This window comes from Lithobates pipiens, unplaced genomic scaffold (genome assembly GCF_037356315.1).
Source record: "Lithobates pipiens isolate NorthernLeopardFrog02 unplaced genomic scaffold, aLitPip1_a1.2 Scaffold_28, whole genome shotgun sequence".
In the NCBI taxonomy this organism is placed as follows: Eukaryota; Metazoa; Chordata; class Amphibia; order Anura; family Ranidae; genus Lithobates; species Lithobates pipiens.
In genome coordinates this window covers 120,560,613-120,584,839 of record NW_027507789.1, presented here as the reverse complement: position 1 = coordinate 120,584,839, position 24,227 = coordinate 120,560,613, and positions in this window count along the sequence as shown.

The following is a 24,227-nucleotide window of genomic DNA, read 5'->3' as shown; positions in this document are numbered from 1 at the left end:
TTTTTCCCACAAATAGAGCTTTCTTTTGGTGGTATTTAATTACAGCTGGGAGTTTTATTTTTTGCTAAACAAACAAAAAAAATAAAAAATCATGTTTAATAGTTTGTTATAAAATTTTGCAAACAGGTAATTTTTCTCCTTCATTGAAGTGCACTGATGAGGCGGCACTGATAGGCTGCACTGGTGGGCACTGATAGGCTACACTGGTGGGCACTGATAGGCATAGTTAAGGCGGCACTAATAGGCACAGATAAGGTGGCACCGATAGGCACAGATAAGGCAGTACTGATGGGCACAGATAAGGCGGCACTGATGGGCAAAGATGGGCACAGATAAGATGGCACGGATGGGTGGCACGGATGGGGGGCACGGATGGGTGGCACTAAGGGGCACTGATAGGTACCACTGATAGATGGGACTGATGGGCACTGATAGGTGGCTCTGATAGGTGGCACTGCTGGGCACTGATGGGCGGCACTGATGGGCACTGATGGGCACTGGTAGATGACACTGATGGGGACAGATATGTGGCACTAGGGTGCAGCACTGTTGTTGAGGCAGATTGTGGGTGGCACTGTGGGCACTGATGGGTGGCACTGTGGGCACTGATGTGTGGCACTGTGGGCACTGCTGGGTGGCACTGTGGGCACTGCTGGGTGGCACTTACGGGGGGCACTTATTTATTCCTGAGGGGGGCAGGTGGGCACTGGTAAGCTGGCCGTGATCGGGACTGATGTCCCGATCACGGCCGCCGGTGATCGGCTCATTTTTTTCTCCTCGCGCTGTTAGCGCGAGGAGGAATAATAGCCGATAACCGGCTCCGTTGTATCACATGATCAGCTGTCATTGGCTGACAGCTGATCACGTGGTAAGGGGTCAGGATCGACCCCTTGCTCGGATCTGTGATCAGGCGAGTCTCATAGACTCGCCGATCACAGAGCGCGCCTCGCGCGCCCCTCAGGGGGCGCACAGGCCGCTCAAGCACGGGACGATGTCAATAGACGTAGTCCCGGCAAAGGAGGTCCGCGCTGTAGCTGTCATTTGGCTATAGCGCGGATCTCAAGTGGTTAAACCTATACAAACAGCAGGGGGAGACCGTAGTTCTCATATTGTGCATCGCTGCTGCTGGGGGGCGGCTAATGGCTGTGTTGAAGGGCTGGTTTTGTCTGTGTTGTAACTCGCTCTTTGACACAGGCAAAACCGACAGTTTAACACAGAAAACCCACCCTGTAACACAGACAAAACTGGACCATCAGCACACTGTAAAGCCGCCCCGCAACAGCGAGGCACAATGTGAGAACCACGGTCTCTCCCCGCTGTTTGTATAGGTTTCAATTGTGGCTGTGAAATGGTATTTCCCATCGAGAGATACCTTCTACGCCCTGGTCATGTCACTCCGGCTGATCGGCAACTCAGCTGGAGTGCGGTTCGTCCTGCGCATGCGTGGGCACTATTCGATGGGGGGCACTTCTCAACAGAACACCGATAGGAAACGAGCAGACCAGCTCTAGCTGGTGTCTCGTGTCCTGATTAGGTAGATTCATAGCAGCACAGCCATTGGCTCCAGCTGCTGTCAATCAAATCCATGACTAGTGTATAACCTATACTCCACTTACCTCCCCATTATATAATAAATAAGACCATACCACTTTTGGAGTAAAATAGGCCGTAGCAGCCATTAATTTATTAAACTGTATAAAATGTCCAAAAATATATAACTCTTTAACCACTTGCTTACTAGGCACTTAAACACCCTTCCTGACCAGACCAATTTTCAGCTTTTGGTGCTCTCACACTTTGAATGACAATTACTCAGTGATGCAACACTGTACCCAAATGAATTTTGTGTCCTTTTTTTCCCACAAATAGAACTTTCTTTTGGTGGTATTTGATCACCTCTGGGGTTTTTATTTTTTGCGCTATAAATGAAAAAAGACCGAAAATTTTGAAAAAAAACGCATATTTCTTTGTTTCTGTGACAGAATTATGCAAATTATTAATTTTTCTTCATAAATTTTGGCCACAATTTATACTGCTACATATCTTTGGTAAAAATAACCCAAATTAGTGGATATTATTTGGTCTTTGTGAAAGTTATAGAGTCTACAAGCTGGATCACATCTGATGTACTGGTGGCCTATCTCGCTTCTTGTGACCCGAACAAGCCAGGAAAGTACAAATACCCCCCAAATGACCCCTTTTTGGAAAGTAGACATTTCAAGGTATTTAGTAAGAGGCATAGTGAGCTTTTTGATGTTGTCATTTTTTTCCCACAATTCTTTGCAAAATTAAGATTTTTCATTTTTTTTATTTTTCTCCACAAAATTGGCATTGTAATAGGTTATTTCTCTCACATGGCATGTGTATACCCCAAATGACACCCCCGAAAAAATTCTGCTACTCCTCCTGAGTATAAAAATACCACATGTGTGTGACTTTTTCACAGCCTGGCCACATAGAGAGGCCCAACATGCAGGGAGCGCCATCACGTGTTCTAGGAGCATAAATTACACATCTAACTTGTTGACTACTTATTACACTTTTGAAATACCAGGACAATGACACGTGACACTGATGACAGATGGCACTGATACGTGGCAATGATGACACTTATACGTGGCACTGATGACACGTGGCACTGATGACAGATGGCACTAATATGTGGCACTGATGACAGATGACACTAATATGTGGCACTGATGACACGTGGCACTAATACGTGGCACTGATGACACGTGGCACTAATACATGGCACTGATGACACGTGGCACTAATACGTGGCACTAATACGTGCCACCGATGACAGATGGCACTAATACGTGGCACCGATGACGCGTGACACTGATGACAGATGGCACTGATAAGTGGCATTGATGACACGTGACACTGACAACAGATGGCACGCGACACTGACAGGTGGCACTGATGACAAATGGCACTGGTACGTGGCACTGATGACAGATGGCACTAATACGTGGCACTGATGACAGATGGCACTATGTGGCACTAATGACACGTGGCACTGATGACAGATGCCACTTATACGTGGCACTGATGACAGATGGCACTGGGGACAAATGGCACTGACAACAGGTGGCACTGGGGACAGATAGCACTGGGGGCAGGTGGCACTGGGGTGGGGTGGATTGCACTGGGGTGGATTGCACTGGGGTGGATGGCACTGGGGCGGATGGCACTGGGGCAGGATAGCACTGGGGCAGGATGGCACTGGGGCGGATGGCACTGGGGCAGGATGGCACTGGGGCAGGATGGCACTGGGGGAGGATGGCACTTTTTTTTTTACACTTTTTTTTTTTTCTGTGCACTGATGGCTGCTGCAGCCGTTCATCTCTCCCCTCTCACACGCTGTCTGTGTGAGGAGGGAGAGCGGCGCTGAGAGATGATCTCCTATGTTTACATATGAGATCATCTCCCATTGGACACGCCGATCACGCTGTAAACGGCCGCTGTGATTGGCCGTTTACAGCGATCTGTGTTTGCCTGTCCCCGGGGGACACGGCGAACACAGAACTTCCGTGATGCACGCCCGCGGCGGCGCGCATTGCGGAAGTAAACAATAGGACGTCCAGGGACGGCAAATTGCAGGAAAGCGCCTGCTCTAAGGCCGTAAATCGGCTATAGGGCGGGCGCGAGGTGGTTAAATAACATAAACCATAATAAAAACAGTAACAAAACAATAACATCAGTTATGACGAAAACATCAGCTCCCCCTAGTGTTGGTCTTTGCAGGTACACCAATAATCCTCAGGTTATATCCAAAAATGATGACACTGCGGTCCCTCTGACGTGTGTTTATTGGGCCTCAAGCCGACAGGCTGACTCAGAGACACCCACCTACCGCAATGCCCCCATAACCAATTACCAGATAACCTCCGTTAACTGGAGTACCACCCACAGGACCCGTACCACCGACAGATCCTGACTCTTCATTCAGAACTCTCTTCCTCACCCACAAAGACCAAACACCAGCCACTGCCACGACAGTCCACGTTCTAGTCCTGAAAGAGAAAAACACAAACACACAACACAGAAAAAAAAAAACACACCTCGACATATACAACCCAAGCTTAGGGAGGGGGGGTGGGAAACTTTTTTCTTGGATGCTGCCTCGTGGAGGGGGCAGGATCAATTTCTCTGCACTGAGTAACTCCCACCCTACTCCCCTCGGCCAATCCCCCGCCCCCTATCATGCAGGGCTGACATGCACTGTTCACACAGTCATGCCAGCCCTCTGCCTACGGGGTTTTGTTAACCCCTGCGGCGCCGGGCTTTTCTATGTTGCAGTCCGGCATTCTGTGAATGGACACAGATGCAGGACGCGGGAGAGCGCCCGCACAGGTGTCCACCGTAGGAAAGAGCTTCTCCAACGTGGACACTCGATGTGGGGAGGAGCCAGGAGCGCCGCTGAGGGACCCCAGAAGTGGATGTTCGGGGCCACTCTGTGCAGAATGAACTGCACAGTGGAGATAAGTATGACATGTTTTATTTTTTTTTAAACAACAAAGCTTTACAATCCCTTTAAAGTCACAGATATGTAAGGTAGTGTGGTGTTTCTTTCAGAGTCTTGGGCACTGGGAACAGGAGACCTGAGGAAACAGCAGCTCCTTTGAGGGGGGGGGGGGGGCACTACAGAAATAACTATCTATTGCTGTATGCAGTTGCACAGTACACAAGGCCTTTTGCACTCTGCTGATCAATAACCTTCTTTCTGCTTTATTGTATGTTTCAGTACATTGTGATGTTTGCTTAGGGCAGTGAATTTTATGTTAATTTGTGTCAAGACCTCTGCTTGCATGTCTGTGTACATAACTAAATGCAAACAGTGTACATCTGGGAGCACAATGGGGCTATGTGACACTTGGCCAAATGGAATGCACAGATTTATAAACAGTATTTAGTGCCTACCACAAAGTGCACTAAAAGTATTACAGTGGGGACGGAAAGTATTCAGACCCCCTTACATTTTTCATTCTTTGTTATATTGCAGCCATTTGCTAAAATCATTTAAGTTCATTTTTTTCCTCATTAACCACTTTCAGACCGGACCATTTTGCTGGTAAATGACCAGAGGTCTTTTTACACTTTGGCACTGCGCTGCTTTAACTGGTAATTGCGCGGTCATGCAATGTTGTACCCAAACAAAATTTGCGTCCTTTTCTTCCCACAAATAGAGCTTTCTTTTGATGGTATTTGATTGCCTCTGCGATTTTTATTTTTTGCGATATAAACGTAAAAAGACCGCAAATTTTGAAAAAAAATGATATTTTCTACTTTTTGTTATTAGAAAAATCCAATAAACTCAATTTTAGTCATACATTTAGGCCAAAATGTATTCAGCCACATGTCTTTGGTAAAAAAAAAAGTCAATAATTGTATATTTATTGCTTTGCGCAAAAGTTGTCACATCTACAAACTAAGGTACGTTTTCTGGAATTTACGCAGCTTTTAGTTTACGACTGCCTATCTCATTTCTTGAGGTGCTAAAATGGCAGGGCAGTACAAAACCCCCCCAAATGACCCCATTTTGGAAAGTAGACCCCCTAAGGAAATTGATAAGAGGCATGTTGAGCCCATTGAATATTTTATTTTTTTGCCTCAAGCGATTGAATAATGACAAAAAAAATAATTTTTTTTTTTTTTTACACAAAGTTGTCACTAAATGATATATTGCTCACACATGCTATGGGCGTATGTGAAATGACACCCCAAAATAAATTCTGCTGCTTCTCCTGAGTATGGGGATACCACATATGTGGGACTTTTTGGGAGCCTAGCCGCGTACGGGGCCCCGAAAACCAAGCACCGCCTTCAGGCTTTCTAAGGGCGTAAATTTTTGAGTTCACTTCTCACTACCTATTACAGTTTTGAAGGCCATAAAATGCCAAGATGGCACAAAACCCCCACAAATGACCCCATTTTAGAAAGTAGACACCCCAAGCTATTTGCTGAGAGGCATGTTGAGTTCATGGAATATTTTATATTTTGCCACAAGTTGCGGGAAAATTACAAACTTTTTTTTTTTTTTTTTTTTTAAACAAAGTTGTCACTAAATGATATATTGCTCATGCATGCCATGGGCATATGTGAAATGACACCCCAAAATAAATTCTGCTGCTTCTCCTGAGTACGAGGATACCACATATGTGGGACTTTTTGGGAGCCTAGCCGCGTACGGGGCCCCGAAAACCAAGCACCGCCTTCAGGCTTTCTAAGTGCGTAAATTTTTGAGTTCACTTCTCACTACCTATTACAGTTTTGAAGGCCATAAAATGCCAAGATGGCACAAAACCCCCACAAATGACCCCATTTTAGAAAGTAGACACCCCAAGCTATTTGCTGAGAGGCATGTTGAGTCCATGGAATATTTTATATTTTGCCACAAGTTGCGTGAAAATTACAAACTTTTTTTTTTTTTTTTTTTTTTTTTCACAAAGTTGTCACTAAATGATATATTGCTCACGCATGCCATGGGCATATGTGAAATGACACCCCAAAATAAATTCTGCTGCTTCTCCTGAGTATGGGGATACCACATATGTGGGACTTTTTGGGAGCCTAGCCGCGTACGGGGCCCCGAAAACCAAGCACCGCCTTCAGGCTTTCTAAGGGCGTTACAGTTTTGAAGGCCATAAAATGCCAAGATGGCACAAACCCCCCCCAAATGACCCCATTTTGGAAAGTAGACACCCCTAAATTTAGGGGTACACTAGTGAGACTAGGTAATAAATGGCGGGTGCCCTGAAACTATAAAAAAATAACTAACCAACCAGCGTCACCTGTAACAGTTATATGGTGATCACTGGTGAAAGGGTTAACTAGGGGGCAATTAGGGGGCTTTATGCGGTAGTATATGGGGGTCCCTGGCGCTATAAAAAGCTGCAGCGAACCTAAATACCTACCTGCCTAACTAGCGTCACCTGTGACACTAATACAGCGATCAGAAAAACGATCGCTTTTTAGGCTGGGTTCACACTGGAGCGATGCGGGAACGCCACGAATGCGCGGCGGGTTCCCGCATCGCATGCCTCCCGGCGGCAGTTCACACTGCCCTATGCGAACTGCTGGGAGTGTCAGTGAAATGTTACTGACACCCCCAGATCAGTTCGCATATCGCAGTGCGATCTGCAAACTCGGATCGCATGGTGTGAACACCCATGCGATCCGATTCTGCTGCGGGCCAAAAAAAGGGTCCCGTGCGAATTTGCGGCGGGTGCGGCGGGTGCGGCGAATGGCTGAACTCGAATCGCACAGAGATCGGATGTGCTTTGCACTGCAGTGCGGTGCGAATCACATCCGTTCTCATAAACCGCTGCAATGTGAACCCAGCCTTAGTGACACTGGCGACGGGGGGTGATCACGGGGTTAAACCTTTATTGGGGGGGTTAGGGGGGTACCTTAGAACTAAAGGGGGCTAACCCTAACTGCCCTAACAGTTATTAGTCACAAATGACACCCGCCGGGTGATCAGGGGGTTAAACCTTTATTAGGTAATAAATGGCGGGTGCCCTGAAACTATAAAAAAATAACTAACCAACCAGCGTCACCTGTAACAGTTATATGGTGATCACTGGTGAAAGGGTTAACTAGGGGGCAATCAGGGGGCTTTATGCGGTAGTATATGGGGGTCCCTGGCGCTATAAAAAGCTGCGGCGAACCTAAATACCTACCTGCCTAACTAGCGTCACCTGTGACACTAATACGGCGATCAGAAAAATGATCGCTTATTAGGCTGGGTTCACACTGGAGCGATGCGGAAACGCCGCGAATCCGCGGCGGGTTCCCGCATCGCATGCCTCCCGGCGGCAGTTCACACTGCCCTATGCGAACTGCTGGGAGTGTCAGTGAAATGTTACTGACACCCCCAGATCAGTTCGCATATCGCAGTGCGATCTGCAAACTCGGATCGCATGGTGTGAACACCCATGCGATCCGATTCTGCTGCGGGCCAAAAAAAGGGTCCCGTGCGAATTTGCGGCGGGTGCGGCGGGTGTGGCGGGTGCGGCGGGTGCGGCGAATGGCTGAACTCGAATCGCACAGAGATCGGATGTGATTTGCACTGCAGTGCGGTGCGAATCACATTCGTTCTCATAAACCGCTGCAATGTGAACCCAGCCTTAGTGACACTGGCGACGGGGGGTGATCACGGGGTTAAACCTTTATTGGGGGGGTTAGGGGGGTACATTAGAACTAAAGGGGGCTAACTCTAACTGCCCTAACAGTTATTACAGTCACAAATGACACCAATGCAAAAAAAAATTTTGGGGGGGTGATCGGGGGGTAAAGGGGGGGTGTGAGTGTGCCTGGCATGTTCTACTGTGTGTGTAGAGTGTTGGTGCAACTTACTGATCCGCTCTCCTCCGTGTCGGAACGAAAAATACCGACACGGAGGAGAGAATACATCACTTCCTCTCCTGTGTTTACATTACAGGAGAGGAAGTGATGTCACCGGGGATTTCTATTCGTCGGGAGCGATCGCGAGGGGGTGGCCATGAATGAATGGCCGTCCCCTCGTCCGGGATCGCTCCCGTACGAATACCGACCGCCGCAGGCACCGGGCGGGGGCCCGATCGGGCCCCCGACCCGCGGGAGGCAAGGGACGTACATGTATGTCCTTATGCCTGCCCGTGCCATTGTACCGACGTACATCGGCGTGCGGCGGTCGGCAACTGGTTAATGTACACACAGCACCGCATATTGACAGAAAAACACAGAATTGTAGTACAAGTGGTATAAAAAAAATTCAATTTATTTCTTTAATTTGGCCCATTTCTTCTGATCATCCTTGAGAAAAAAAAGGGGGGGGGGAGTTTGGGACTTTAACCACCTCCCGCCCGCCCTATAGCCGAATGACGGCCTTAGGGCAGGCGGGTTCCTTCGCCTGGCCGTCCCTGGACGGCCTGGTGTTTACTTCCGCAATGCGCGCCGCCGGGGGCGCGCATCGCGGAAGTTTTGTATTCGCCGTGTCTCCCGGAGAGACAGAGACAGCGTGTGAGGAGAGAGAGGAACTGTGAGTTGAAACATTGTTTCAGTGTCAGCCCCAGTGCCAATTGTCAGCCCCAGTGCCATCTGTCAGCCCCAGTGCCATCTGTTAGCCGCAGTGCCAGTGCCATCTGTCAGCCCAGTGCCATCTGCCAGTAGTGCCAGTGCCGCCAGTGCCACCTGCCAGCGCCAGTGCCACCTGCCAGTGCCACCTGCCAATGCCAGTGCCACCTGCCAGCGCCAGTGCCATCCGTCAGCCCCAGTGCCATCAGCCCCAGTGCCGTCAGCGCCAGTGCCGTCAGCCCCAGTGCCGTCAGCCCCAGTGCCACCAGTGCCACCTGCCAGTGCCACCTGCCAGTGCCAGTGCCACCTGCCAGCGCCAGTGCCACCTGCCAGCGCCAGTGCCATCCGTCAGCCCCAGTGCCGTCAGCCCCAGTGCCGTCAGTGCCAGTGCCGCCAGTGCCACCTGCCAGTGCCACCTGCCAGTGCCACCTGCCAGTGCCAGTGCCACCTGCCAGAACCATCTGCCAGCCCCATTTGCCAGAGCAATTAACCATCTGCCAGTGCCATCTGCCAGTGCCAGCCCCAGTGCCATCTGTCAGCGACATCTGCCAGCGACATCTGTCAGCGACATCTGCCAGCAACATCTGTCAGCGACATCTGCCAGCGACATCTGTCAGCCCCATCTGCAGCCCCATCTGTCAGCCCCATCTGTCAGCCCCATCTGCCTCCAGTGCCATCTGCCTCCAGTGCCATTTGTCAGTGCCACGTGTTGTCAGTGTCACGTGTTGTCAGTGCCACGTGTCGTCAGTGCCACCTGCCACGTCAGTGTCACCTGTGATCAGCGTCACCTGTCAGTGTCACCTGCCACATCAGCGTCACCTGTCAGTGTCATCTGCCAATTCAGCGTCACCTGTCAGTGTCATCTGCAAGATCAGCGTCACCTGTCAGTGCCATTTGTGATCAATAAAAATGTCACAAAGATTGTATTCAGCTGAGGAGGCATATGATATCCTTGCAGCCGACGAGAGCAACGGGGAGGCTTCCGCTTCGGATTCCTCCTCATATTCAGATTGTGACTCTGACGTGGACTACGAGCCTGTCCTCAGCAGCGGTACCATGACAGCCTCAGAGGAGGAAGATGATAGTCCGCCCGTCAGACGAAGGCGCACTGGTGAGGAGGCGGTACCATCCACCAGCACCGCAGAGCCATCCACCAGCAACCCAGTGCCATCCACCGGCACCACAGTACCTCGGCAAAGGCCACGTACAAGTGGGGTGTCAACTCGGCCCCAAAGGGTTAGGTCCCATGCCAGCCTTCCCTATTCCCTCCAGAACCCCTTGTGGCTTCCTCCTAACTCAGGAGAAGCTAACATTCCCCCTTTCACTGCCAACCCAGGAGTCCAGGTGGACACAGACAATTTTTCCCTGATGGACTTTTTCCACCTAATTTTTACAGAGGACATGCTTGAATCCATTGTGGTCCAGTCCAACCTATATGCCCAACAATTTATTGAAAGGAACCCAACGTCCTCTTATGCCCGTCCCTACAAGTGGAGAGCCCTAACAGTGGAGGAGTTTAAAAATTTTTTGGGCCTCACATTTTGTATGGGACTAAACAATAAAAATTAAATATGTGCATATTGGTCATCCCGCCCCATCTATCACATGCCCATCTTTTCCTCAATAATGTCCCGGACCAGATATCTAACAATAATGAGATTCCTACACTTTAATGACAATACCCAGTGCCTTCCCCGGAATGACCCAAATTTTGATAAACTTTACAAAATTTGGCCGCTAATAAATTATTTTTCTCAGATTTTCCCCAAGTTGTTTACCCCAGACCAACACATGTTCATGGGGGGTGTCGACTTGAACGACCAGATGCTCGAACCCTATCTTGCCACGAGAAGAACATACAAGTGGTATAAAAAAATTTCAATTTATTTCTTTAATTTGGCCCATTTCTTCTGATCATCCTTGAGAAAAAAAAAGGGGGAGGGGAGTTTGGGACTTTAACCACCTCCCGCCCGCCCTATAGCCGAATGACGGCCTTAGGGCAGGCGGGTTCCTTCACCTGGCCGTCCCTGGACGGCCTGGTGTTTACTTCCGCAATGCACGCCGCCGGGGGCGCGCATCGCGGAAGTTTTGTATTCGCCGTGTCTCCCGGAGACAGGCAAATACAGATCGCCGTGAACGGCCAATCAAAGCGGCCGTTCACAGCGCGATCGCAGCTGCCAATGGCAGATGATCTCAAATGTAAACATATGAGATCATCTCCCATTTCCGTGTCTCTCCCTCCTCACACAGAGACAGCGTGTGAGGAGAGAGAGGAACTGTGAGTTGAAACATTGTTTCAGTGTCAGCCCCAGTGCCAATTGTCAGCCCCAGTGCCATCTGTCAGCCCCAGTGCCATCTGTCAGTAGTGCCAGTGCCGCCAGTGCCATCTGTCAGCCCAGTGCCATCTGTCAGCCCAGTGCCATCTGCCAGTAGTGCCAGTGCCGCCAGTGCCACCTGCCAGCGCCAGTACCACCTGCCAGTGCCACCTGCCAGCGCCAGTGCCATCCGTCAGCCCCAGTGCCGTCAGCGCCAGTGCCGTCAGCGCCAGTGCCGCCAGTGCCAGTGCCACCTGCCAGCGCCAGTGCCACCTGCCAGCGCCAGTGCCACCTGCCACCGCCAGTGCCGTCAGCCCCAGTGCCGCCAGTGCCACGTGCCAGTGCCACCTGCCAGTGCCACCTGCCAGTGCCAGTGCCACCTGCCAGTGCCACCTGCCAGCGCCAGTGCCATCCGTCAGCCCCAGTGCCGTCAGCCCCAGACGTTCACCAGGGACAATTTTTCCCTGATGGACTTTTTCCACCTTATTTTTACAGAGGACATGCTTGAATCCATTGTGGTCCAGTCCAACCTATATGCCCAACAATTTATTGAAAGCAACCCAACGTCCTCTTATGCCCGTCCCTACAAGTGGAGAGCCCTAACAGTGGAGGAGTTTAAAAAAATTTTGGGCCTCACATTTTGTATGGGACTAAACAATAAAAATGAAATATGTGCATATTGGTCATCCCGCCCCATCTATCACATGCCCATCTTTTCCTCAATAATGTCCCGGACCAGATATCTAACGATAATGAGATTCCTACACTTTAATGACAATACCCAGTGCCTTCCCCGGAATGACCCAAATTTTGATAAACTTTACAATTCGGCCACTAATAAATTATTTTTCTCAGATTTTCCCCCAGTTGTTTACCCCAGACCAACACATATGTGTGGATGAGTCCCTGATCAAATTTTCTGGCAGGCTGGGCCTAAAGCAATTTATTCCCTCCAAAAAGGCCCGCTATGGGGTGAAAATGTATAAATTATGTGATCGAGCCACAGCGTATACATATTCCTTCATGGTATACGAAGGGAAGGACACCCAGCTACATCCCCCTAATTGCCTCGAATACATCGGATCGAGTGGAAAAGTTGTTTGGGAACTCATAAACCCACTCCTGGAGAAAGGCTACCATCTGTATGTGGAAATTTTTTTATACCAGTTTACCCCTGTTCCGCAACCTCCATAGAAAGCAAACTCCAGCATGTGGCACCGTAAGAACGAACCGGAAGGGCTTTCCTCAAAGCCTCGTCAACAAAAGGCTAAGAAAAGGCGAAGCGGCGAGTTAACGGAACGAGGAAATTTTGGCTGTGAAGTGGAGGGACAGAAGGGATGTCTACATGCTTTCTTCGATCCACAACAACACTTTTGTTGAGATCACCAGGAGGGATGGCCCAATACAAAAACCCACTTGTATCCATGAGTACAACATGTTCATGGGGGGTGTCGACTTGAACGACCAGATGCTCGAACCCTATCTTGCCACGAGAAGAACATACAAGTGGTATAAAAAAAATTCAATTTATTTCTTTAATTTGGCCATATACAACACATATGTAATTTATCGTAAGTCCACAGAAAGACCCATACCCTTCCTTGGCTACCAGGAGGAAATCACCACTGCCCTTATATACCCCAACGGCCCACCACAAAACATTCGATCCGATGTAATTAGCAGACTCTCTGAACGCCATTTTCCTGATAAAATCCCTCCCAGACCAACAGGCCGAAGACATCAGAAAAAATGTCGGGTGTGCAGCAAACGAGGAGTGAGAAGAGACACCACTTATCATTGTGCCCAATGCCCTTCCCAACCAGGCCTCTGCATAGGTGACTGTTTCCGCCGTTACCATACTTCAGTGAATTATTAGTGAAGTATGGTAACCATAACCCTCACTTCCTGCCATTTACCTTCAAACCCCTTATGCCTCTGCTTGCTCTGTAACTGACCCTGGCTTGTTATTCGACCACGCTTCTGCCTACTGATTCTGTTTATGCCTCTGCCTGATCTGGAACTGACCCTGGACTATTATTCGACCACGCTTCTGCCTACTGATTCTGTACATACCTCTGCCTGATCTGGAACTGACCCTGGACTGTTTGACCATGCCTTTTGCCTGCCTCTTGGACTGATCTTGTACCCTCTGTGGACTAGTGGGATTCATAACAGGAGTCTCACATATGTGAGGGGCTCCAGAATAGTTTTTTTGCATGAAGAAGACAATTTCCTTTGTTTTCTCATTCCTAGATTAGGGTCTGGAGACTCGGAGGCTTCAAAGAGATTTGGGTGGGAGAAGCCTCTACCCCTATCCCCATTCTGTCCTGAACAAGGCCCTACTTCTGCCTGCTGCCTGTAGGACCTATACCATCATGCCTCTGCCTGTCGCATGAACTGACCACACCACATGGATGGACCATGTTCCTGCCTACTACCAGGACCAATATTTTGGCAATGCTGACGATCTCTGCCTGCACTGACCTTGGACTGTATATGGACAGTATCCCTGCCTGCTGCCAATATTGACTATGGACAGTATACCTGCCTGTTGCCTGGAAAATTGTGTTCACTTTTGCTGACCAAGTCCCTGCCTGCTGCCTGGACCAGTGCTATCATCCTGTGGACAACTGCACTGCTAAAACCACAGGTAATCTTTTGTTTACTCTTTTCTCAGTAGAATGTATTTTGTGGTGTAATTCTTGGTATGTGCATGCTATGTGTCCCTGGAACACCTGATGGTGTTCCTTGCATGTTGGGCCTCTGTATGTGGCCAAGCTGTGTAAAAGTCTCACATATTTGGTATCGTTATACTCAGGAGGAGTAGTAGAACGTATTTTGGGGTGTCATTTTTGCTATGTACATGCTATGTGTTGGAAATATCTTATAAATGGACAACTTTGCGTAAAAAAATGCGTTTTCATTTTTTTTCCACATTTTTCCAAAACTTCTGGAAAAAAAATGAACCATTCAAACGACTCAATATGCCTCATAGATTATACGTTGGGGTGTTAGCTTTCCAAAATGGGGTCACTTTGTGGGCATTTCCATTGTCCTGGTGCTCCAGGGCCTTCAAAAATGTAATAGGTGGTTGAGAAATGAGATGTGTAATTTATGCCCCTAGAACGCCTAATGGTGCTATTTCAATATTGGGCCTCTGTATGTGGACAGGCTGTGTAAAAGTCTCACACATTTGGTATCGTTATACTAAGGAGGAGTAGTAGAACGTATTTTGGGGTGTCATTTTTGCTATGTACATGCTATGTGTTGGAAATATCTTATAAATGGACAACTTTGCGTAAAAAAAATGCGTTTTCATTTTTTTTCCACATTTTCCCAAAACTTCTGGAAAAAAAATGAACCATTCAAACGACTCAATATGCTTCATAGATTATACGTTGGGGTGTTAGCTTTCCAAAATGGGGTCACTTTGTGGGCATTTCCATTGTCCTGGTGCTCCAGGGCCTTCAAAACTGTAATAGGTGGTTGAGAAATGAAATGTGTAATTTATGCTCCTAGAACGCCTGATGGTGCTATTTCAATATTGGGCCTCTGTATGTGGCCAGGCTGTGTAAAAGTCTCACACATTTGGTATCGTAATACTCAGAAGGAGTAGCAGAACGTATTTTGGGGTGTCATTTGTGGTATACACATGCCATGTGAGAGAAATAACCTATTACATTGAAAATTTTGTGAGAAAAAAAAAAAAATCTTCATTTTGCAAAGAATTGTGGGAAAAAGATGACAAGATCAAAAACCTCACCATTCATCTTAGTAAATACCTTGGAATGTCTACTTTCAAAAAAGGGGTCATTTGGGGGGTATTTGTACTTTCCTGACTTGTTCCGGTCGCAAGAAATGTGACCAGTAGGCCATCAGTTGTGATAAATTTTTTATGATTCGCACCACAGCTTGTAGACTCTCTAACTTTCACAAAGACCAAATAATATCCACTAATTTGGGTTATTTTTACCAAAGATATGTAGCAGTATAAATTGTGGCCAAAATGTATGAAAAAAAAATTATAATTTGCTAAATTTTATCACAGAAACAAAGAAATATGCGTTTTTTTCAAAATTTTCGGTCTTTTTTAATTTATAGCGCAAAAAATAAAAATCCCAGAGGTGATCAAATACCACCAAAAGAAAGCTCTATTTGTGGGAAAAAAAGGACACAAAATTCATTTGGGTACAGTGTTGCATGACTGAGTAATTGTCATTCAAATTGTGAGAGCACCAAAAGCTGAAAATTGGTCTGGTCAGGAAGGGTGTTTAAGTGCCCAGTAAGCAAGTGGTTAAATGAGGTATAATTAAGTGGCTCCATCCCGATAATAGGTAAATATAAAGGGAAGATTGGGACTTTAGATGAAGCGATTTGGATAGTGGAGGTAAATAACATCATGTTTAAATTTCACCATTAAATGTTTAATTGTCAGCATAAATATATAGACAGAAAAGAATATCAATTTCATACACATAAAAATAACGTAGACATGGCAAAAGCATAGTAAAAAAGTATATATATATATATATATATAACAGCACATCATTTTGGTGGTAAATAGATAAATAGCATAGCACAGAGTTACCAACAACAATATGCCTAGCACAGACAAGTGCATCCACACAGTAAATATGCATCCACCAAATGAGAAACAAAATAGTATTTTCGGGTACATAAGATAGTTCAATAAGTATGATTCCATATGAGAAGTAGCTGGGGCATCAAAACAAATCTCGACACGTTTCGTGGATAATGTTTCCACTCATCAGGAGCTGATGCACCCAAAATTCCTATGGAATATATATATGAAGATATAATGAATCATACTAATATTGCAGAAGAGATAAAAAGATAAGTGGACATTTATAGATAGATAATTGACCAAGCGCACTCACCAACCCAGACAGAGAGTGCAGTGGGTCATGGTGGGCGCAAGGTGGACCAGGAACAAAACGGGCATATCGGGCAGAGTGAGGGGGTACACAATGGCAGAGGTAACCACAAGCAAGAATAGCAGGGCTCAACGCATGGGAACGGGGTTCCTGTACTTTTTCTACAACAGGAACTCAGTTCCCGTTAGAAGCCACGTCCTGCAACACTTTGAAGTATGCGAGCTGTATGGCAGGTGCTACACCAGCAGCCACCGACACAGCTCGCAATAGTAAGTGCCGCACACCTGACCATTCAGGCATTGCCAGTAGGGGGCCCCATGACAGCTTCAGCTTTGATCTACCTGTCAATCACAGCTAGCTGACTTGTAGATCAGGTCTAGGTCTAGCTGAAGGGCAGACCAGATATTCTGCTCACAGGACATGCAGGGAGAGAGGTGAGCTGAGGGAGGAACATCAATTTGGGGTGGTAAGCTGAGCACAATACCTGGCAAAGTTTAATGCCAGGAGGGAAGTTTATGTGGAAATATGTGAAGGGTTGGAATAGCAGCCAGTGTGTGTTGGAGCCCTGCAGAGTTTGCAGCCCCCCAAGCTAACATATATCTCCTAAGCAGGAACACATCACTATCTCCCTAAGCATTCTGTCCAGATAATGTGCAGTTCATTTATGACTTTTCCTTTTAACCCTGTGTTATCCAAACTCTGTTCAATGAAAAGTGTAAACTCAGCACATAAACGCTCTATATCCAAATTAAAATTCCCCAATAAAGATCAGAACACAATGTTCACATTTGCATGGAAGCACAATTGAATGAATGCTGATTATTCGTATTTATGTTTATTGAGGATTGTTTTTTTTATGTACAAAGAGTTAAGCTTCATACACACAATACGAAAATTGGATGAAAAATACCACTTTTGAGCGTGTCATTTTTTTTTTGGTGGGGGAGTGGATCTTGGGTGGGAGTTCCCACACTGTTTTCCCCAGGACTTGACCCCTGAAGAGTAGGGTGTACTTGTTGAAACAAGCACATCTGGGAACAAGACATTAAATATGTATCTAATTTATAATTGTAATATTTAGTAGGAAATAATAATTTTATATATATATATATATATATATATATATATATATATATATATATATAATAAAAATGCCATAAACTATCACCTATTTTGTAAACACTATAACTTTTGCGCAAACCAATCAATAATCGCTTATTGAGATTTTTTTTTACCAAAAATATGTAGAAGAATACGTATCGGCCTAAACTGAGGAAAAAATTTTTTTTTTATATATTTTTGGGGGATATTTATTATAGCAAAAAATAATGTGTTTTTTTCCAAAATTGTTGCGTTTTTTTGTTTATAGCGCAAAAAATAAAAACCACAAAGGTGATCAAATACCACCAAAAGAAAGCTCTATTTGTGGGGAAAAAATGATGTCAATTTTGTTTGGGAACCATGTCGCATGACCGCGCAATTGTCAGTTAAAGCGATGCAGTGCCAAATCGCAAAAAGTGCTATGGTCAGGAAAGGGGTAAATTCTTCCGGGGCTGAAGTGGTTAACAACAAAAGTAAATTGAACAAACGTAGTCAAAAAATAGTCAAAGTTCGGTAACTGGAATGGATAGTCAGACAAGCCAGAAAGCCAGAGATCAGCGTAGTAGAATAGCAAGTGGATTCTGAAGCCAGGAGGAATGTCAGCCATGTAAGTCTTTAACAGGAACGCAGGAGATAGTCTCTGTGATGTTGACCAAGTCGAAGGCAGAGATCCTCTGGGCTGAATGGCATAAGTAGTCAGGACTGACGAGCAGGATATCATCCACAGGTGAGTCACTGTGGAGAGATAGGAGCTGGCAATTGGCAAAGTTTGAACATTTTTACTGGGTTTAAAAAAGTTGCACACCCTGAAAATGTATGTGAAATAAGATGTAAAGTCACTCCCCATGGGATTTTTTAGCATCAAATTGAGAGACGTCAATAAAAAATTCCAAAATATTTTATTATTTGTTGGACACTAAGTGACAAATATATCACAATAAATAAACATAATTGGATTAAAATATGAGCTTTGGTGTAACAATAAAGATCCACAAACCTCTATATAATGATATTGAGTTTACAATTTTCTCCCAACTGTATGTCTCAATCAAAGATCTCTACTTGTGGGTTCCCAAATTTTCTTTGCATGTTTTAAAGAGACCACTTCGTATAGGGAAATACCCCAATGCATTTCGACTTGGAACTTATTTCTACCAATATAACAAGTGGATAATTAACATTCAATACAATATAATTAAATAGGCACCTATACAGATATCTCCATATATTTACCCTTTCCGTAAGTTACGTATATGCAAATCATAAGCTCTCACAAAAACATCCAATTCCGCTGGAGGCAAATCCGGACTGTCTCCACCCCGCTATCCATGTCCACAAGGTCTTCATGGGAGGAAAACGGGAGAAGGTAGTTTTCTACATGAACAGGGGGCCCTTTGGGACCTACAAGCCATCACAAAACTTTTGAGGCTTCCACCATCCAAACAGAGGAACGGAGAATTTCACCTAAGGGCGGTTTTGTTTAAAAAAAAAAAAAAAAAAAAAAATATATATATATATATATATATATATATATATGTATTATCTACAAGTATGGCATATTCATTATCTAATGTGTAAGGAGGAGGAAGGAGCAGACTATAGAAAAAGCAGAAAAATATATATATGTATATTTCGTGTGGCCTGTGTGTTCGATTCTAATACATTATTTAAGAATAAATAAATAAAATATTTTGTATCCATTTATAATGTGAAGTGATGTAAGTGTGTGTGTATGTGTGAGGAGCTGGCAATTAGCCGACAGCTGAGTGGCTAGCTCAGAGGAAGGAAGGGCTAAGCCCAGCTCTGACAGCTCCTTAATACAAGTTGGGCATCCCATAAATCGCTTCACCCCATCCAAGTTGTTACCCCTAATGAAAACCAAGGGACTGACTTCTTGTGTTTGGATGCAAGCGGAGAATGTGTGTTACCTGGCTGTCCAGGAGTAGGGGAGCCAGTTACCATCAGCCACTGCAGGTGTAGTGCTACAAAAGGTTCAGCTTTTTTTTTTAAATAACAAACATGATATATTTACCTGCTCCATGGTTTTGGACAGAGCTGCCCTGATCCTTCTTTTCTTGGGTCCCCTGCTGGCTCTCCTGGCTCTTTCCCCTTGACTAGTGTCCCTCAATAGCAAGCCGCTTGATGTGGGGGCACTGGTGCATGCTCGCTCCTGAGCCTTGCTCTATGCATCCATAAGACACATAGAGCCATGGTTCAGCCCACCCCCTGCTCTCTGCAGGACAGCTGAGGCTCTTGTGCACAACGCTGAATCGAGAGGGGCCCAGGTAATTATTAGGGGGGCTGTACGGGGGAGAGAAACGTAAGCCTTTACAACCACTCTAATTAATACATTTGTTAAATAGAGAGTGGATACTTACCACAGGTAATTACTACATTTGAGATATTTACCACAAATGTGATTGGTTACCGGTAGTGAATGTTACAGCTGAATATAATATTGCATGGAATATATTGCATAAAACAAAAATATGTCATGCGATAAGCGTTAGTGAATTGACCCTTGGATGTCAAACATATGGGAAGTTTCTGGTGTGGAAATTTAAAGGTATGAGGCTGGGTTCACACTGCAGCGGTGATGAGATCGGATGTGATTCGCACCGCACTGCAGTGCAAATCACATCCAATTTCTGTGCGATGCGAGTTCAGCCATACAGATAGTATGGCTGAATTCACATCGCATCCGGCTCAAACTCGCACAGGACCCTTTTTTTGGTCTGCAGCAGAATCGGATCGCATGGGAGTTCCTGTCCGAGTTTGCAGATCGCACTGCGATATGCAAACTGATCTGGGGGTGTCATTAACGTTTCACTGACACTCCCAGCAGTTCGCATAGGGCAGTGCCGGGAGGCATGCGATGCGGGAACCCGCAGCAGATTCGCATCGTTCCCGCATCGCTGCAGTGTGAACCCAGCCTTAAGGTATTAAGAGTTTGTGTATCTGACAATTTTTCTCCTCATAATCACAATAACAGACCTACAGGTGTACAGGAGCTGTCCATGGAGCACGTTAAAGTGATTGTAAAGGTATGTGTTTTTTTAATAATAAAGATGTTATACTTACCTGCTCAGAGCGACCCCAAACCTCCACCCGTCAGTCACGGCACTTGCCAGTAAAGAAATGGCACGGAGGGCCTGTTTCTTCACAGCTCATGCGCCGATGACATCTGCACAAGCGTATATGGTAAATATCTTCTAAACCATGCAGGTTTAGGAGATATTTACAGTACCTACAGGCAATTATATTATATTTTATATAATTATGTAATTATAGGCTTACCTGTAGGTACAAGTGGTGTAACTAGGTTTACAACCATGTTAAGCTCCATTTACACAGGAAACTTTTTCAATTTACTGCCACATCATTACCTGGCTGATGTCCTCTGTATAACCCCAACAAGATCATTTACGCAACTCCCTATCAGATTGCACATTTCCCCAATGACATTTTTCCATGTACACGCTTCACAATGAATATCCAAATTAATAAAGTGTGACATATTTTAGTAGCAGGTTTTTCTGATTTTCCATGACATTCCATATAAGAAAAACCAGTGATCTGAAAAAATTCGATAGCACCGCAGATTTTAACCCTTTCATGACTAAACCCCGTACACATGATCGGAAATTCGGCTAGCAAAAGACTGATGAGAGCTTTTGGTTGGAAAATGTGACCATGCATATGCTCCATCAGACTTTTGCTGGCCGAATTCCCGCCAGCAAAAGATTGAGAGCTTGTTCTCAATTTTTCAGTCAGAAAAAGTTCCGATCGGAAATTCCGATCGTCAATACCAATTTAACACACAAAATTCCTACGCATGCTCGGAAACAATTCAACGCATGCTCGGAAGCATTGAACTTAATTTTCTCGGCTCGCTGTAGTGTTGTACGTCACCGCGTTCTTGGCGGTCGAAAGTTCAGCAAACTTTTGTGTGACTGTGTGTATGCAAGCCAAGCTTGAGTGGAATTCCGTTGGAAAAACCATCCAGGATTTTTCCGACGGAAATTCTGCTTGTATGTATGGGGCATTAGCCTATTTCTGACATTTGGTGTTTACAAGTTAAAATCTGTATTTTTTGCTAGAAAATTACTTAGAACCCCCAAACATGATGTATATTTTTTTTAGCAGAGAATGTAGAAAATAAAATGCCGATTGTTGCAATATTTTATGTCACACGGTATTTGTGCAGCGATCTTTTAAACCAGTGGTCATCAACCCTGTCCTCAGGGCCCACTAACAGGCCAGGTTTGCAAGATAACTGAAATACATCACAGGTGATATAATTTGCTACACATTGATTGCAGTATTCTAGTCTGCATCTCCCCAAGGTAATACATAAAACCTGGCCTGTTAGTGGGCCCTGAGGACAGGGTTAATGACCACTGTTTTAAACCCAACTTTTTGGGGAAAAAGACACTTTCATGAATAAAACAAAAAAGAAACAGTAAAAAGTTAGCCCATTTGTTTTGTAAAATGTGAAAGATGATGTTACGCCGAGTAAATAGATACCAAACATGTCACGCTTTAAAATTGCGCACACTCGTGCAATGGCGACAAACTATGGTACCTAAAAATCTCCATAGGCGACAATTAAAAAAAAAAAATAATGGTTAGAGTTTCAGAGGAGATCTAGTGCTAGAATTATTGCTCTCATTCTGACGATCGTGGCGATACCTCACAGGTGTGATTTGAACACTGTTTACATATGCAGGTGCGACTTCCGTAGGAATTTTCTTTTCTGCGTCAGCTCGCGGGGACGGGGGCGCTTTAAATTTTTTTTTTTATTTCACTCATTTATATTTTTTTACATTGTGTTTTTTTAAAAAAATTATTTGATTGTTCTTATTGCTGTCACAAGGAATGTAAACATCCCTTGTAACAGTAATAGGTGGTGACAGGTACTCTTTCTGGAGGGATCGGGGGTTTAAAAGACCCCCAATCCCTCCTTTGCACTTCAAAGTATTCAGATCGCCAAAAATGGCGATTCTGAATTCTGTATATTTTTTAAAAACCGGCTCCATTGGCAGCCGAGTAAACCGCACGTGACATTGTGACGTCACTTCCGTGTTCACAGAGTGAAGACTGTCACAAAACCATTTCCGGCTTTGTGCCAGTCTGTCTCTAGCTGCCGCAAGTGGCGGATCGAAGATCGGGTCCCGGTAAGAGCGGCAGAAGGCGGCGGAAGGGTGGAAGGTCCACTCCCGCTCTCCCGGAATAACAACAGAGCGGCTTTTAGCCGCATCAGTTGTTATCCCTGGAAAGCTGACCGCCCGCTCTAAAAAACGGTACCAGGATGATGCCTGCAGCTGTGGGCATCATCCTGGTATAACCCCCTAAATCTGAGGCGGCATATATGTGTACGCTCGGCAGGAAGGAGTTACTGTAAGAAATGCATGCAGTTGTGGTTAGGGTTGGAGGTACATTTAACATTGGGGTTAGGATAAGAAGTAGGCTTAGTGTGGTTTACGCTAAGATTTGCTTAACAATGTAGGTTAGTCAAAGTACAGGATATTAAAAAAACAAAGATACATATTCAACTATGTGTGGTAGGGTTAGACTATTCTTATTAAAGCATTCTTTGAACTCCAAGAAAGTTCTGTGGACTGCAAAAAAAAATAAAAAGTGAAAAAAAAAAAAACAGCCTTGCAGCTTCTGTACTGCAGGGGGTGATGCCATTATCCTTTCGGCAAGATATAGGGAAATGTGGCATAGCCCAAATCTTGTAAAAAGATGCTTCAGCACAATCCAGGATCATGTTCTCAGTGAAATGGTGACAGCATCATTCTGACCTAGGCATCCAGGGCAAAAGCTGAAGGAAAGCTTACAATACTATATAACTTTTGTCCTCATGATTTTTTTAATAGTTTAATGCAGCATTTTAGCAAGAGGTGGAAAGTAAACCTAGACAGAGGATATAACCCCAATTTTCTTACCATCTGTGTCCTATTGGGGAGATTTTGCTTCACTTCCTGTTCCATAGCCAAAACAGGAAAACCCTCCAAAGTGAGGGAATCCTTGAACTAATGTCCCCATTGGCAGATTGTAGGGTTAATCGCCTTAATGAAGACACAGACAACAATAAAACCCAGATGAGTGCCTCTCCACTCTATCCAGAACTAAAAGATACATTTTTGCCTTTAGTTATGAGCCTGGCAGACTGGGTTCAGGGTCAACTGAAAAAAATACATTTAATACAATTAATAGTGCTAGTATGTTATAGGCCACCCAACCAGAAGGAAGAGGAGAAGCAGGACCTACTATCACAGTTAGAAATGGCAGCGAGGAAGGGAAATGTCATCATAATGGGGGACTTCAATTATCCCGATATTGACTGGGCAGAGGGGACAGCTCACTCATTAAAGGCCCATCGTTTCATGAATGTCTTACAGGACAACTTCATGTCCCAATTGGTGGATTCCCCAACTACAAAGAATGACCTGCTAGATTTATTAATTACGAACAATCCCAGTCTGATCTCAGATATGGAAATACAGGACAACTTGGGACCAAATCCTAGATACATTGAACACGGAAGAAAAATGGGAATGCTTTAGGTGCATATTAACCACTTGCCGCCCGCCCTATAGCAGGTACACGGCGGCATAGTGGTTTCAAAATCCTGACCGGACGTCATATGACGTGATCAGGATTTTGAGCCGCTGCGCTCCCCCTGGGGCACGCATCGCGGCGATCGTTGTTGCGGTGTGTCAGTCTGACACCCTGCAACTACGATCTCGGTAAAGAGTCTCTGACGGAGACTCTTTAACATGTGATCAGCCGTGTCCAATCACGGCTGATCGCAGTGTAAATAGGAAAAGCCGGTGACCAGCTTTTC